The sequence below is a fragment of the Mus musculus genome, chromosome 1 (assembly GCF_000001635.26).
Source record: "Mus musculus strain C57BL/6J chromosome 1, GRCm38.p6 C57BL/6J".
NCBI lineage: Eukaryota > Metazoa > Chordata > Mammalia > Rodentia > Muridae > Mus > Mus musculus.
Window position 1 is genome coordinate 64,521,676 of NC_000067.6, and position 14,667 is coordinate 64,536,342.

The following is a 14,667-nucleotide window of genomic DNA, read 5'->3' on the forward strand; positions in this document are numbered from 1 at the left end:
ATAGATTCACTGTTTCTCAAAAAAGGTGGGACTAGTCAGCCACAGAAAATGTGAAACATCTAAGTATGATTGCAGATATTCTATAGAAATACCCCTTCCATTCATTTAAAAAGAATTTGCTAAACTCTTCCTACGTGCCAATACCATGCTAGGCACGAGGGATTTGATGAATAAGGCATGTGTGCTGTCTGCCCTCACGGAGTTTAGAGTTACTAGACATTAGGCAAACCATAAAAAGTAACTGTGGCAGGGGCTCTGATGGGAATAGAGTTCAGGCATCTAAGCCAAATTAAACTGCTGGTTGGCATGGGGCCAGGAGACAGGTTTTAGGTAGGGTTCTCTCTGTCAACAACACCTCTCAGAACTCAACTAAAGAGCAGGGGCTCCTGCAGCCAAGATGAAGGAAGAGCTTGGGAAGAGGGCTGCAAACAGCCTGCTTCTTTGCTAGGAAGAGTAACAGGGTCTCTGAGAGGTCTTTCACCTGCTTCTAGTATCAAGCAGGGGAAATTCAACAGGGCTCACTTGAGAAGACAGTGTTTCCGTTGCTATGGTTCTTCCAAGTCATGGAATTTCTTTGCTTGCTTTTCAAAGCAAGCTTCCCTTTCCCTGACTCTTGCTGCATTTTACCAGCAGGGCTTGGAGCACACAAGTGTATAAACTCTACAGAGAGACTGTCATGTGCCAACTCTAAGGATTCAGACATACTTCCTCTATGACCTCTGGTCCTTCAGCTATGAAGTATTCCCAATATCATTATTTTCTTTCACTCCATTGTTATGACAAGCAAATGAGATAATATATGTACGAGTCTGGAGCAGTAGCTGGCACAAAGAAGACAGTCAGGAAATCTTTATTTGTTACTATTACTGTTTTAATTGCCAACCATTGGCCTTTTAAGAATTTTCAAGAAGGATAATGGACCATTTGACTTAAGGCACTGTTTTCCGTTGGAGAGACAGCAGAGAAGGCAGCAGCACCTGCACGTTACCATCTGAAATCATCCTTGAAATAACCCTGCAAAGCAACCAGAATCCCGCTGATCCCTTCTGCAGCTCTGATCCGGAGACATGGGGAGTCCAAAACACTTCCATGAGGTCTTATCTTTCACATTTTATGGAATGGAAACAAAACTTCTAAATATAACCCAGCTGTGTCAGAATCGGGTCCTCAGGAAGGCAACGCCTTGGTAGAGCCAACAGGATTCTGGCTGCAATACAGAAAATATAGATGTACCCAAGCCAGGCCTGTTCCATCTGAGGGAGACCTGCTGAGTGCACCAAACAGCCAGAAGGTTAAAGTTTGAGCTTTAGCGGCATTCATTCAACAAATATTTGGGTATTACCTATGTATCAGCCACTCTTTTAGATATTATAGATAAAGTAGGAATTGTGGGGTAGTGCCTATCCTGCAGAATGAAAACAATAAACAATAATTGAATTAGCATATAGAACACTGGAAAGCAATGGTACTATGAAGAAAAAGAAAGCAAGTGTTGTGTAGATACTGAATCACAGCCTCCCAGAGCCAGGAGCTAAGACTCTAGAAGCTAAGGCAACATGTAAGGCTTGAGAAACTCAGAAATTTCTAAGATTCACAAGGCTGCTCTCCAAGGTTATATAAGCAGTGAACAGGTATGGGGGAGGTGCCTGAAGCTGCAGCTGTCAGCCACATTGGGGATGGCTTATGATGATGCAATTGCCTTCTGGTTACTGGTATTCCTATAAGTCAACAAGCTAGACGTAAGTTCTCTCTCTCTCTCTCTCTCTCTCTCTCTCTCTCTCTCTCTCAGATGAAGAGATATTTGTTCACATTTTCCCAGGTCATATAACAGTGAGAAAGGGAGAGACAGGCAGAGAAAATGAGCAGAAGGGTGGAGATGGGAGGAAGCAGGAAGGAGGCAAGAGTCAGCTCCCTACAGTCTGTAAGTACAAGAGTCTCTGTGGAGCACAAGCCTAAAAATGTGAGGATAAAGAGAGAATATTCTAATTAACAGCTAACAGACATATCCAAGTGTGATGGCTATTCCTGATTGCCAACTTGATTACATCTGGAATGAACTACAATCCAGAAATGGAGGGCACACCCGTGATCCAGATCTTGAAGCTGGAAGACACAGGTCTGACCCAGATCTTGACACACACTTTTGATCCAGATCGTGAGGCCTAGGCAACATAGTATAGGCCTTTAATCCCAGGAGATAGAGAAAAGCAAATCTCTCTAGTTCAGGGCCAGCCTTGGACAGAGCAAGTTCCAAATCCAGACATGGAGGTACACACCTTTAATCTTGGTCATACCTTCTGCTGGAGGCCTATATAAAGACAATGGAAGATGGAAGGCTCTCTCTCCTTTGGCTGCTTGCACTTACTTGCCAGCACATCTGTTAGAACCTACTTCTTCAGTATTCCAGCCTATACAGAAGACCAGCTAAACCACCTACCCGCATGGGACTGAGAAACTACTAGATTCTTGGATTCCCATTGTTGGGTTAGTTGGACTGCAGGCTATAAGTCATTCTAATAATTTCCCTTAATGTACAGAGACATTCCATAAGTTCTGTGACTCTAGAGAACCATGACTAGTATACCAAGGTCAAAAGAAAATGAACAGAAATCATCATGATATATGATGATGCCCTTGGCTGTTGGGTGAAGAGCACATGATCAGCTCCTTAGTCGGACCAGGGACATGCACAGTGTGTGTGTGTGTGTGTGTGTATACAAATGCCCATTGGTTTAGCCAGCAACATGCCCAGAGAATTAACTTAATAAAAAGTACCTCAGTCATTGTCCATTCTGCCACTGTTCTCAGAAAAGGCTGCTGAACTACACCACTCAGCAGTCTCTCTCTTGGGATTCCATCCACTCTCCAGAGTCTTTCCTGTTTTTCCTTAATAAACTTCACTTCGTTAACTCCCTTGTCTGTTTATGTCTCATATCAGTGTGAGACAACAAATTCAAGAGCCACCAGCTCAGGCTCAATCTGTTGACCACTAATAATCCAGCATCTAAGTTCTCTGGGTTAAGCTCACCAGCACGAGAAAGGCCTTATTATTCTCAAAGATTTATCTACATTAAGATGGTGGGTTTGAATAAGAATGGGCCCCATAGACTCATTTGAATGCTTGGTCACAGGGAGTGGCACTGTTAGGAGGTGTGGCCTTGTTGAGGTAGGCGTGGCCTTTTGGAGGAAGTGTGTTACTAGGGGTGGGCTTTGAGGTTGCAGAAGCCTAAGCCAGGCCCTGTGTCTCTCTTCCTGCTGCCTGAGGATCTGGATGTAGAACTCTTTGCTCCTTCTCCAGCACCTTGTCTGTCTGCATGCAACTGTGCCTCTAGCCATGATGGTAATGGTCTAAATCTCTGAACTTACATGCCAGCCTCAGTGAAATGTTTTTCTTGATAAGAGTAGAACCCTGGGAATTAATCTGGTTGAGAATTTACCTCCAAAAAAAGGAACTAGAACAACAGAAAAATTGTACTAAAGCTGTAAGAAGAGGTAGATATAAAGGGTTTTTGATACTCCTGGGGTTTTTAATTTCTAATTCTCATTCATCTTACCCCACCTCTCTCTCATGTATGTGTATGTGTGAATGTGTGTGTGTGTGTGTATATATATATATATATATATATATATATATATATATATATATATATATATATATATTAAGATACAACACATGAATTAATGGGGGAAAAGGGTAACTGGTAAACAGATCAATAATAGTTGTGAATAGATCAGTGATTTCTCTGTATTGAAAGTCAAAATCACAGATGACTTATTAAGCATTTATAACATTCCCTCCTTACACTAATTTCAACTATGAATAAATAGTCCCACACATCCATCTACCCTGCAGGGGAAGCAGTGGTGAATGAACCAGATGTTTGAAATGTCTCCATAGGGCACATCCCCCAAGGGAAACTCTAACCACCCATTCACTCTCTCATTCAAGAAACACTGTTGAAGTCAGGAATCTTGAACATCTATTATGTGCCAGTTACTAGTGAAACAAGTTCAATAACATAAGCTTTGCCTTCAAAGATTTCATGGGATAAAGCATGTGAGCAAGTGAATGAATGTGTAATTAGAAATCTCTAATAGATAAATACATGTATGTGGTGGTTTAAATGGAAATGCTCCTCAGAGCCCCATATATTTGACTATTTTGTTCCCAGTTGGTGGGACTGTTTAGGAAGGATTAGAAGGTGGCCTTGTTGGAATAGGTGTGGTCTTGGAGGAAGTGTGTCATTGTGGGTGGGCTTTGAGGTTTCAAACACCCAAGGCAGGCCTAGTGTGTCTCTCTCTTCCTTCTGCTTATGGATCTGGATGTAGAACTCTCAGCTATTTCTCCAGCACAATGCCTGTCTGCATGCTGTCATTTTCCTCACCATGATGATAATGGACCAAACCTCTGAAACTGTAAGCCAGCCCCATATTAAATGCTTCCTTTGAAAAAGAGTTGCTACAGTCATGGTGTCCCTTCTCAGCAATAGAACATACACTGTCCGTCAGCTACTGCTCTAGTGCCATGCCTACCTGCCTGCTACCATATTCTTTGTCATGATGATCATGAATTCTACTACTTTTTGGAACTGTGAGCTCCAAATTAAATGTTTTATAAGTTGCCTTAGTCGTGGTGTCTCTTCACAGCGATAAAAAAGTAACTAAGACATTGTGCATATAGAATTAAGACATTGTACATATAAGAGGCAATGGTGAATTACATGGTTTACTATTTTGTTTTGGAGACATTTGTGCCATTCATGTTGTTGAGGCTCTTAAAGAGAAATATTTAAGATTTCAATTGTTGTATTCGTCCTTAAATTTTACTAAATTAGATGAAAAATCCCTTGTCTTCATTTTGATTGTGGAAGTAACCAAGAAAATAAACTGACTCAAAACAGACAAGAGAAAAGCCCCAATAAAACTTCAGACCCACTTGGTGGAAAGATTGGGAGGATATGACAGTGTTGGCTCTTTGAAAAAAAAAAAAAACCTTTTGAGTATAAAGGGAACAGTTTAACGTACCAAAAGGAAGAAGTAAGGGATGCCATGGCAGGTTTCTCAAGATGCTTTGTAACAATCCAGGAAAGAGATGAAGGTTGATATGGACCAGGCTCATGTGTACCCAGATATCTTTAAGGTACCAAGGTTTCCTTTTGGGTGAGATGTGGAACAAAGATAGGTTCTATCAGTGAGCCAACATTTTAACCTAAGTAAGACAGGAAAGGCTAAAGCTACGTGATGAAATAACCACTGTATTTTGAACAGATTGAATTTAAAGTCTAGTAACCATTTGTTGTACCTTAGATGGTCCCAGCTTTGCTTGTGGTTCTTTGGGGCCTTTGGCTACTGTCCTACAGCTGCTGAACAACTGACCTCTTGCAGTAGACCCAATAGCACTCTGCCTTGTGCCCAGGCAGGCGATGCATCTTGAAAGAGTTGGACATCCACACAAAATAGAAGTTGGTGTGCATCACTGAGATGGAGGGAGAGTGGTGTAAGCATGCCTTTGACTGAATCCTGACCTGTTCTTTTCTCCAATGTCCTGAGATTCTGCTCTCTAAGAAAATAGTACGGAGGCTTTTCCCTCAAGTTCTGCCTCCTGGGAGAACATAAAAGACAATATCTAAGTGGATAGATGTGTTGGTGTTGGGAGGAGGGTGTTGTTTAAATGAGCCACAGTTTGAGAGAGTGATTTTGTAAGATGAAAGCTTAAGTGTTGTGAACATAGACACCAAAGGCATGATGGGCAATGGGTGCCATCATGATACTGGTTGACAATACAAAAGAATGAAGAAAAAGCAGACAGTTTGAATATTTTGGTCCCTGTGAGAGCAGAGACAATAAGTTCTATTCACTGTTGTCCCTCCAATTTCTAGAAAAGTACATGGTACAAAGTTGGTGTTCAACAGAGAATTTTAACTTGAATGAAGTAGATTGTCCTGGCCTTGGGGTTAGATAGGAAAGAAAATCAAGCCATAGAAGTGATGAATTGGAATAGGCAGGTTCAAGGAACTTGAACCCCATGAAGTTTGTGAAAATTAGGTCTAACAGCAGAAGCAAGAGAGGAAAATAACAGAAAAAGGAAGCTGTGGTTAGAGAAAAGCTCTCAAGTACACTTTCTGCTTGAAGCCTTTTATACTCATCTCAGGGGATGTTCCCCCCTCCTGCACCTCTTTGAAGATACTGCATCTTTTACTGTGTCAAGTTCTATCCACATGGCCTACTTTCATCTCTTTCTTCACCCCTAATATGGACCTTATCTTCCAAGAGACTGAATTTGAAAAATAGAGGTGACTTCAAGTCCCAGGCACACAAATTGTGTGTTTGAAAGTTTAGCATTCCTGGTTTGTGTCTAAGATGTACAGACTGAAGCTAAAGCAGGGTATACATGAGGAGGCTGGATTTCAAATTTAGATGGTGCCCAAAAGTACAGCAAAATAACTTGCCTGGTATGAATGAGTTCACCTGGGTACAGAGGCCACTAGACAGAAAAGAACATGACTTAACTGAGTCCCACTGGTCTGATAGTATGATCCAGGTGGAAAAGACCAGACAGGCCTGCTTTAGAAGGCACTTTAGAATTTGACAAAATGTGGAACAAATAAGGCCTAAATAGAGGTCAATGTGAATAAAAGGGAAAGGTGCACAAAAAAAAAAAAAAAAAAAAAAAAAAAAAAAAAAAAAAAAAAAAAAAAAACAAGGTTAAACTAAGGTTAAAAGTTTGGCAAGTGTCTTAGTTTGTTTCCTATTGCTGTGATAAATACTGCCTCCAAACCAACTTGGAGCAGAAATGGTTTATTTCAGCTTACAACTCCCAGGTCAATAGTTCAACAAAGAGAAGGCAGGAATTCAAGGCAGGAACTGAAGCCCAGGCCATAGAGGAATGTTGTTTAATGGCTTGCTCTCCAATGGCTTGTTCAGGTTGCTTTTTTATACAGTCCAGGGCTACCTGAGTAGGGATGACACTGCCCACAGTGGGCTGCCGCCTTCCCTTCCCGTCAATCATTAACCAAGAAAATGTTGTATTCTCAGTTGAGGTTCCTTCTTCCCAGATTCTAGCTTGTGTTAAGCTGACAATAAAACAAAACAAATGATCCCAAAGGGTATTATGGCATGGACAGGCAATTGTAAGATGTTAGGATTATCTATAAGGCCAGAGTAAGAAAAATATCAGGATGACGACAAACCTAAATGCTTAAAAAACGTTTGACATAAGAACAAGAAAGCCAAATAAAGTTAGTAGTAGCCAACACTTTTATGAATTCAAGACACATGAAACACTGTGCTTAGTACACCTTAATTATCTTATTTCAGCTTCACAACAGCATTATGACGTAGGTGCTACTTTATTTTACAGATGGGAGACAGAGTCACAAGAGTAAGCAATTTACCCAGTGTCATTAGCTAAGTGGCTGAACTAGTACAACAAATCAAATATTTGTGTTCACACTGAAATCTTACCCACCAACATATTACTCAGCTTGCTTTCTTTCTTTCTTTTTTCTTTCTTTCTTTCTTTCTTTCTTCCTTCCTTCCTTCCTTCCTTCCTTTCTTTCTTTCTTTGGTTTTTCAAGACAGGGTTTCCCTGGCTGTCCTGGAACTCACTTTGTAGACCAGGCTGGCCTCGAACTCAGAAATCCGCCTGCCTCTGCCTCCCAAGTGCTGGGATTAAAGGCGTGCGCCACCACGCCCAGCTTTCAGCTTGCTTTCTTATATAGCCTAGTACTATGTGCCTAGGAGTGGAACCGCCCACAGTAGGCTGGACACTCCCACATCAATCATTAATTAAGAATATGCCCCCAAAACATGCCCACAGAGCAGTCTGATCGAGCCAATTCCTCAGCTGAGACTCTCTTACCAGGTATGTCTAGGTTTGTGTCAAATTGACAAAAAACTAGCCAGTATAATAACCTTAAAGACTTATTTAATATGTCTCTGCCTGCATATATGTATTTATATGCATTAAGTATGTGCCTGGTGCCCATAGGAGCCATAAGAGAATGGGGAGTGAAATCCTGAGTGTATGTATTGTTGAGAGGAGCATAGCCATATTAAGGACACCAAGACCTCAGATCCATGGGAATGGCAAGGCCCTCCCCTTGTCCTAGGTATGGATGGTCACTGACAAACGGTTGTCATTTAGCTAAGACCAGTACATGCAGAAAGTAGCTACTGCAACTTCCTCATGCCTATGACTGCAGCCCCAGACTGCTCCCCGACAGCCCCCCTCTTTTGTGCTGTATATAATAAATGTGCTATGCCCCAGCTGTTGGTGGTACATCTTCATCCAAGCACAGACCTAGCCCATCCCAGATTTTCATTCTGTGTGCCCATCATTTCTTCATTTCCTGTCACCCCACTCAGGTCAACTGTAAAGTTGTACAGGTTGAGGGAGCAGAGAGCACAAGATCCCCTGGGACTGCAGCTACAGGCTGTTGCAAGCTGCCATGTGGGCGCTAGAAAGGAACCTGGTTCCTCTGCAATTGCTCTTAATTGCTGACACATCTTTCCACCCAATCAGTACCGTTACAAAAGGAACCTGAGAGTTCTTGACCTCTTTCACATTGTGAAGCTACATGGAGAAGATGCCCACTTGCACTCCTGACGATGGACACATTCAGAGCCTGCCCATACTGGTAGTTTGCTCTCAGACTTCCAGATTCTAGAACTGGGAGAAACTTGTTTACAAGCTGCTAATGCTTTATTATAACAAGCCATGCTCACTAAGAGTCAGCATTTGAACCCAAAGATGATATATATAATATATATATATAAATCTGGAACCATACAGAAACTCATTGTTTGTTCAATAAACATTTAGTGAGCCCTGCTGTATTCTAGACATCATGACATCATGTTCCTGGGGATGGGAAAGAAGGGAAGCAGGCAGTTAAAAGGTAGAGGGACTCGTGCTATAGAAACATGCTACAAGAAGAATGGACAAAGAATCACAGGAGTGAAGAATCAGAAGAGACAGTGATAGTCTATGTCTTGGTAAGAGTAAAGCATTCTGGGGAAAGAGGATGACAAGAGCAAAGCCTGGAGGTGAGAGCCTGACTTGGGAGGGAAAGCGGGAGAAGAGCCTGCAAATAAAGAGACTAGTAAATACGGCTGGGGAACAGAAAGTAAAGGAGACAGATGGAGGAGGGACAAGAGACAAGTCCAGAGAATGGTGCTAAAGCCAGTGTTGATGAAGCAAAAGGGAAGCCACTTGCAGGGCTTTAGGAAAGGCAGTGATCTAACTGAATCTGACTGGCAAATAGACTGGAGTGAGGCAGGGGCAGTTTTAGAGGATGTGGGTAGTGGCCACTGCAGGACTCCAGGCAAGAGACGAAGGCAGCTTAAAAGACTGGTGGAGAAGGCATGGGGACACAGCTCATACACCCAAGTTTTCAGGAAGCAGGCAATCCAGGGGAGCCTAATTGGTATCAGAAGTGGACTCGGTTCCCAATGTATCTGAATGATGTCCTGACCCTTTACTGAGCTAAGAACCGTGGGAGGAAGGGATATGAGAACTCGAGGTGAGTAAGACTACACACTGAGCATCTAGCCAAACGGACCCGGAGCAGAGGCTGCTGGGAAGAGGAATTCAGAGTCCCAGGGTGAGACCTAACTAAGACTGGAGTGTCTGAGAGAAGGCATTTGAAGCCAGTAGAAGAGGATGAGACCACCTAGGGCAAGAGATTACAGTAGGATTGTGGAGGATCCGGGCTCAGATGACTCCTGCACAGGAGTTAGATAAAGGAGAATCTAGTTGTTGAGGAGTAGGGTTAAAAGGAAAACTGGCAAGTGAAGAGGGGAGAGAGTGTTTGGAAGAGTCAAACAGCATCAAATGCTAGGATGGTCTTGAAAATGCAAGATGCAAAACTACATAGACAGGAAGACTGTGACAATTCAGAGCCACTGCAAATGGAGAGAGACAGTAAAAGACAGGTGGAACTCGGAAAGGAGCTTAAGGAGGAAGTTTCTATATTTTATTTATTGCCCACACATACTACTGTGATGTAAGTGCTGAGGTCAAAGGACAACTTATGGGAGCTGGTTCTCTCCTTCTACCACGTGGGTTCTCGAAATTGACCTTAGATTATCTGGCTTGGTGGCAAGGGCCTTTATTCATCTCACCAATGCCACAAGAGTCTTCTTAAAGAGAGGAAGAGACGTTAGCATGCTAAAAGTTCTGGTTAGAAACAAAAGAAAATTAAGCTACTCTTCAGTATAATGTCCTTGGGAAAGCGGGAACGGCTAGGACACACGGAATGAAGGCAAGCTCAGTGTTATAAAACGTCAACAAGGGCTGGCGTCCAGCAGGAACAAAACTATAGGAAGAGGGCTGAACGGCACAACAACAAAAGGTGAAGAACTGGCGGTTAGGGGCAACTCAGAGAGCAGTTGCGGTAGCTTTGAGGCTACGGAAGTCACACTGTCAAGTTCTGGGGTGCAAACGGTGGAAGCCACGCCGCAGCAGCGTGCCACCGCTGCAGAAAGGGCTGAGAAAAGTCAGCACAGGATGTCGCGGGCAGGTAGGGTGGGGATCTGTTTCAAGTGTTGAGAGCAGCATGGCTGATCATTTCTCCAGCCTCAGAGGGAGGACGGTACCCAGTACCTAGGGGCTCTGGCTGGCCGCAAAGCGGAGCTGAATCCCCACATGCCACCTGTGCCATAGCTTTCTTCCCAGCAAAGAACCAGCTCCGGCCCGGCAGACTCCCCTGGCCGGTAGCCGGCGTCTCCAACCTTCCAGCGCCGTCCGCGCGGCTCTGGGCCCTCGCGGCGCGTCAAAGTTCCCGGGCGGTCTGCTTCCGCCGCAGGATCAGACCGCGCGGGGGTTTCCAGCAAGTCCCCGCCACCCCGGGAATCCCCACACCACCCCAAATCTGGCTACACACAAACCCCGCTTCCTCCAAATCTCCTCAGCTGGCGTCCGAAGCCTCCACCCGCCACAGTGAGGCTCGGATCGTGCCTCCAGAGCGGGTCTCAAACCGCCTACACCAGCTTCCCCGGTCAACCCCTTCGCAGCGCCGGGAAGTAGCCGAAGGCCTTCGGCAGGTTCCGCCAGTAGCGCGGGGGCGGGGCCTGTCGAGCGGCTCCGGGTCGAGCTCGGCTGTTTCCGTGAGTGGCCGCTGCGCACTCGGCACTGGGCGGCGCTGGCTGGCTCCCTGGCTGCGGCTCCTCAGTCGGCGGCGGCTGCTGCTGCCTGTGGCCCGGGCGGCTGGGAGAAGCGGAGTGTTGGTGAGTGACGCGGCGGAGGTGTAGTTTGACGCGGTGTGTTACGTGGGGGAGAGAATAAAACTCCAGCGAGATCCGGGCCGCGAACGAAAGCAGTGACGGAGGAGCTTGTACCACCGGTAAGAGGAGCAGGAGGAGGAGGCAGGAGCCGGAGAGAGCCGGGGGGACAGAGGGGGGCCGGGGAGGCGCCGGACACCCGCGCTCGGGGCCTTCCCCTCGCAGGAGGGGCCGCGGTAAAGATGGAGCCTCCGCCCGAGCCCCACAACACCGCCGCCGCTCGCAGCGAACAAAGAATAATGGCGGCGGACTGGAGCCAGCGGCGGCCGGGCGGCAGCGACTCTGCCTGCAGCCAGCGGCGGCGCTCATGGCGGGGGGCGGCCGGGCCGGGGCGGGGTGCGAGCGAGCGGGCGGCCGGCCGCGGCAAGCTGGCGCCCGCGTTCCCGCCGCCGGGCCGGGCCGGGCCCGGCCGTGCCGGGCGCGGAGCCGGAGCCGGCGCGGAGCGGAGCCGCCCCGGGGGAGGCCGCCCGCCGCCGCCCCCCGTTCCTCGCCGCCGCCGCCCGCCTGCTCGCACGCTCGCTCGCCCCGGCTGTGCCGGGCTGGCCGCCCGGGCCGCCGCCTGGGTGCCCGTGGGGGGTGGAGGAGGAGGAAGAAGAAGGAGACAGTTGAGGGCAGAGGAGGTGAAGGTGCTGCCGCCTTCGCGGCGGTGCCCGCTCGGCGAGCCGCAACGTCCGACCTGCTTTCCTCTACAGCGCTCTTTGTGCAATAAAGTTCGAAACCCAAGGTTTTCTCTGGTGCTGTATTTTATTCTTGCCCCTCTCCCCGGCTCCCACGCGGTCGGAGAAAATGCTGTTTTCTGCCCTAGGCTGTTTTAAGGGTTTGGGGTTTTTTGTTTTTGTTTTGTTTGGTTTGTTTTTGTTTTTTGTTTTTTTTTTACTATTTCCCTCACCCCTCGGCTTTGAAGATGAAGAACGAATCAGTAGTCCTGGGAATGCATTCTTTTGGGAAGGAAAGAGGTGCTAAGAAAACATACATGTAATAACTTTTTGCAGAAACTGTTGGGATCTTGTAAAAGGGAAGCTGGTGCTTGAAAACAGTTTCGGTTTTAACCCTTTCCACTAAGATAATGATCACTTGAGGTCAATCATTCTGAAACCCTTAGAAATTATCGAAGGGGAAATTAGTATTAGCGAAGGTACTTTTCGTTTTCTGTCATTTGAAGGGAGGCAGTCTTGCCAAGGTTTTTTGAGTCATCCGTATCTCCCCTTAGCCTCTGCCATGCTCCTCACACGCTTCTGTCTGAACTTTAATGGAGGATTGATATAATTCTCACTCTAAAAATAGTTATTGAAACTATCCATTATTTGTATATTGCCGTAGGTAATCCCAGCCTGAGGTTGATGGCAGTTTAAGCCAGCAGGGGTTGTGGTGTTCCTTTTTTTCCTTCACCTAGAACATCTGCAAAGGGGACTGTCAAAAGTCATTGACACCTTAAAGATCCAAAGACATTTTTAAAGGGCATTGCAGTATGACCTATTTAAACCTGCCATATCTTCTCAAAGTTAAGAGTTTGATCCTAGCCTCAGTTTTGCACCACATCTGCCTTCAAAAGATCTAGCACAAAATACCTTTGGGCCATCTATTGAAATCTTGTGCCCTGATGATCATTTCCCAATTGAAAAGCAAAGCCCAAAATTTTAGTTGATTTGAAAGGTGCACAGTTTTTTATATATTTGGGGGGGGGGGTTGCTTGTTTCTTTTACAATACAACCAGTTACTGTACCATTGAATTGTGATTGGTCCATACAAGGCTTTTGGTTAGGAATAAATATTGATTGGTAATAGAACCATTGTGTTTGATTTTTTTTCTATGCGTCAGGACTCTGAAACTTGACAAGTTACATTGCTAGTCTTTAGCACTCCAATTTGCAATTGTTAAGAAAATTAAGATGCAATAGAAGGAGTTGTTTCCATAGGGTTGAGAAGATGATTTTGTTTCCACACAGTGAAGACTCTATACATGGTAATGTTGATGATAAAATAGTTTTTTCAAAAGATTTTCTACAAGCCAATAGTGATGATACATGAGGATGATTCTTCCCCTGTGAGAATAAAAAAAAATTCCTATGTGTCCTTTCTTCAGTGTTGACCAAAAGATACTTTAGGTTTTATTTATGGGATCTTTTATGGAGAATCAAATTGATTCTCAGCAATTGCAAGTGAAACTTGGAACACTTTTTGTGTGCATTAATTTTCAAGCATTCACCTGGAACCTGACAATAAATTACAGTTCTCTCTTGCAGAGGTCAGTGAAAGTTCTAGCACGGTGTGCTTCCCTCCTCTTCCTCCTTCCTCTCCTTTAGTTGTTTATTTTTGATGGACCTATGTATTTTAGAAAGCTAATGAATTATTTACAAAAACTTACCTAATGAATACTAAGTGAGCATTCCTTTGGAATTTAAAACTAGTGTTAAACACTTTTGAACAGAATTTCACACAAGGGCCTGAAGAAACAGACCATAATATTCTTTTTTCCTACCCTCAGATACTCATAGGGATTTTAGTTTTCTTAGAGAAGTAGTTTTGTCACTTGTAAAGCCCTTGGGTTTGTTTTTTTAAATCTCATATGCCTTTTTTAAAACAATAGAGAACATTGTTTACTTGTGACAGTGCTTATACGATATAAAATGTTTATTACAAATACGTTAGCAGATACAGCCATATAAACTCACCTGTTATACATTCGTGTGAGCATCTTTCTTGCTGTATTACTTCTAGTGGTAGCTTCATTATTTTGAATAAATAGAGCTCAAATCTTAGCTTAAGAATATAATAGATATCAGAAAATAGATAATTATAGCAGTTTATTCCTCATGCATGTGTGAACTTGACTGCCCCGCTGAATACTTGACAGTAGTCACTGGTGATGTGAATATTTAACACATATAGTGATGGGCAGTACATTGAAAGATCGTCTATCTGGTTTGGGAAATCACGAGTGTGGGTTTGAAACTGCTAGTCTTGTCACATGCCTGCACTTGGGGAGTTTTGTGACCATGGGACACTGTCTGCTATCTCTGCCTCAGTTTCTTCACTTGTAAAGTTAAAATAATAGCATATACTCCTGGGGGTTTTGAGATAAATAGAAAGTACTTTTTCTAGGGTGAGTTTAACTGTTCATCTTAGTTTTTACCTCTTACCTTTGGGACTTCCCAAAGATGTCATAATTTCTCCAAACTTACTGTGTTTAATACAGTTGGCCAGAAAGACCAACAAATCCAACGAGGAATTTTACTGGTTTTATGCTTAAGGAACTGTTGGGAACAGTTATTTGTCATTTGAAAACAATCAAAGGAAAGAGAACACTCTTGGTGAGCTGAAAAGGAGTCTTTGTATTTTCAGTTTTGTGTTTTAATTATTTTTGTGGTTATAGTGTAAAACATA

At 44.4% G+C, this 14,667-nt stretch overlaps 1 protein-coding gene across 12 annotated transcripts in view; it reads left to right on the forward strand.

Annotated features, from left to right (window-relative positions):
• Positions 1-11,118: 11,118 nt before the first annotated feature.
• Creb1 (cAMP responsive element binding protein 1) overlaps positions 11,119-14,667 on the forward strand; it is a 71,755-nt gene continuing 68,206 nt past the window's right edge. For 4 of the 12 annotated variants that reach the window (XM_006495653.4, XM_006495654.4, XM_017314080.2 and 1 more), the window contains exon 1: positions 11,257-11,345. The gene's annotated coding sequence lies outside the window, so the exon portion shown is untranslated. Of the gene's footprint in view, positions 11,346-14,667 lie in introns of all 12 variants that reach the window. The other 8 variants (NM_009952.2, NM_133828.2, NM_001037726.1 and 5 more) reach the window with 6 other exon arrangements.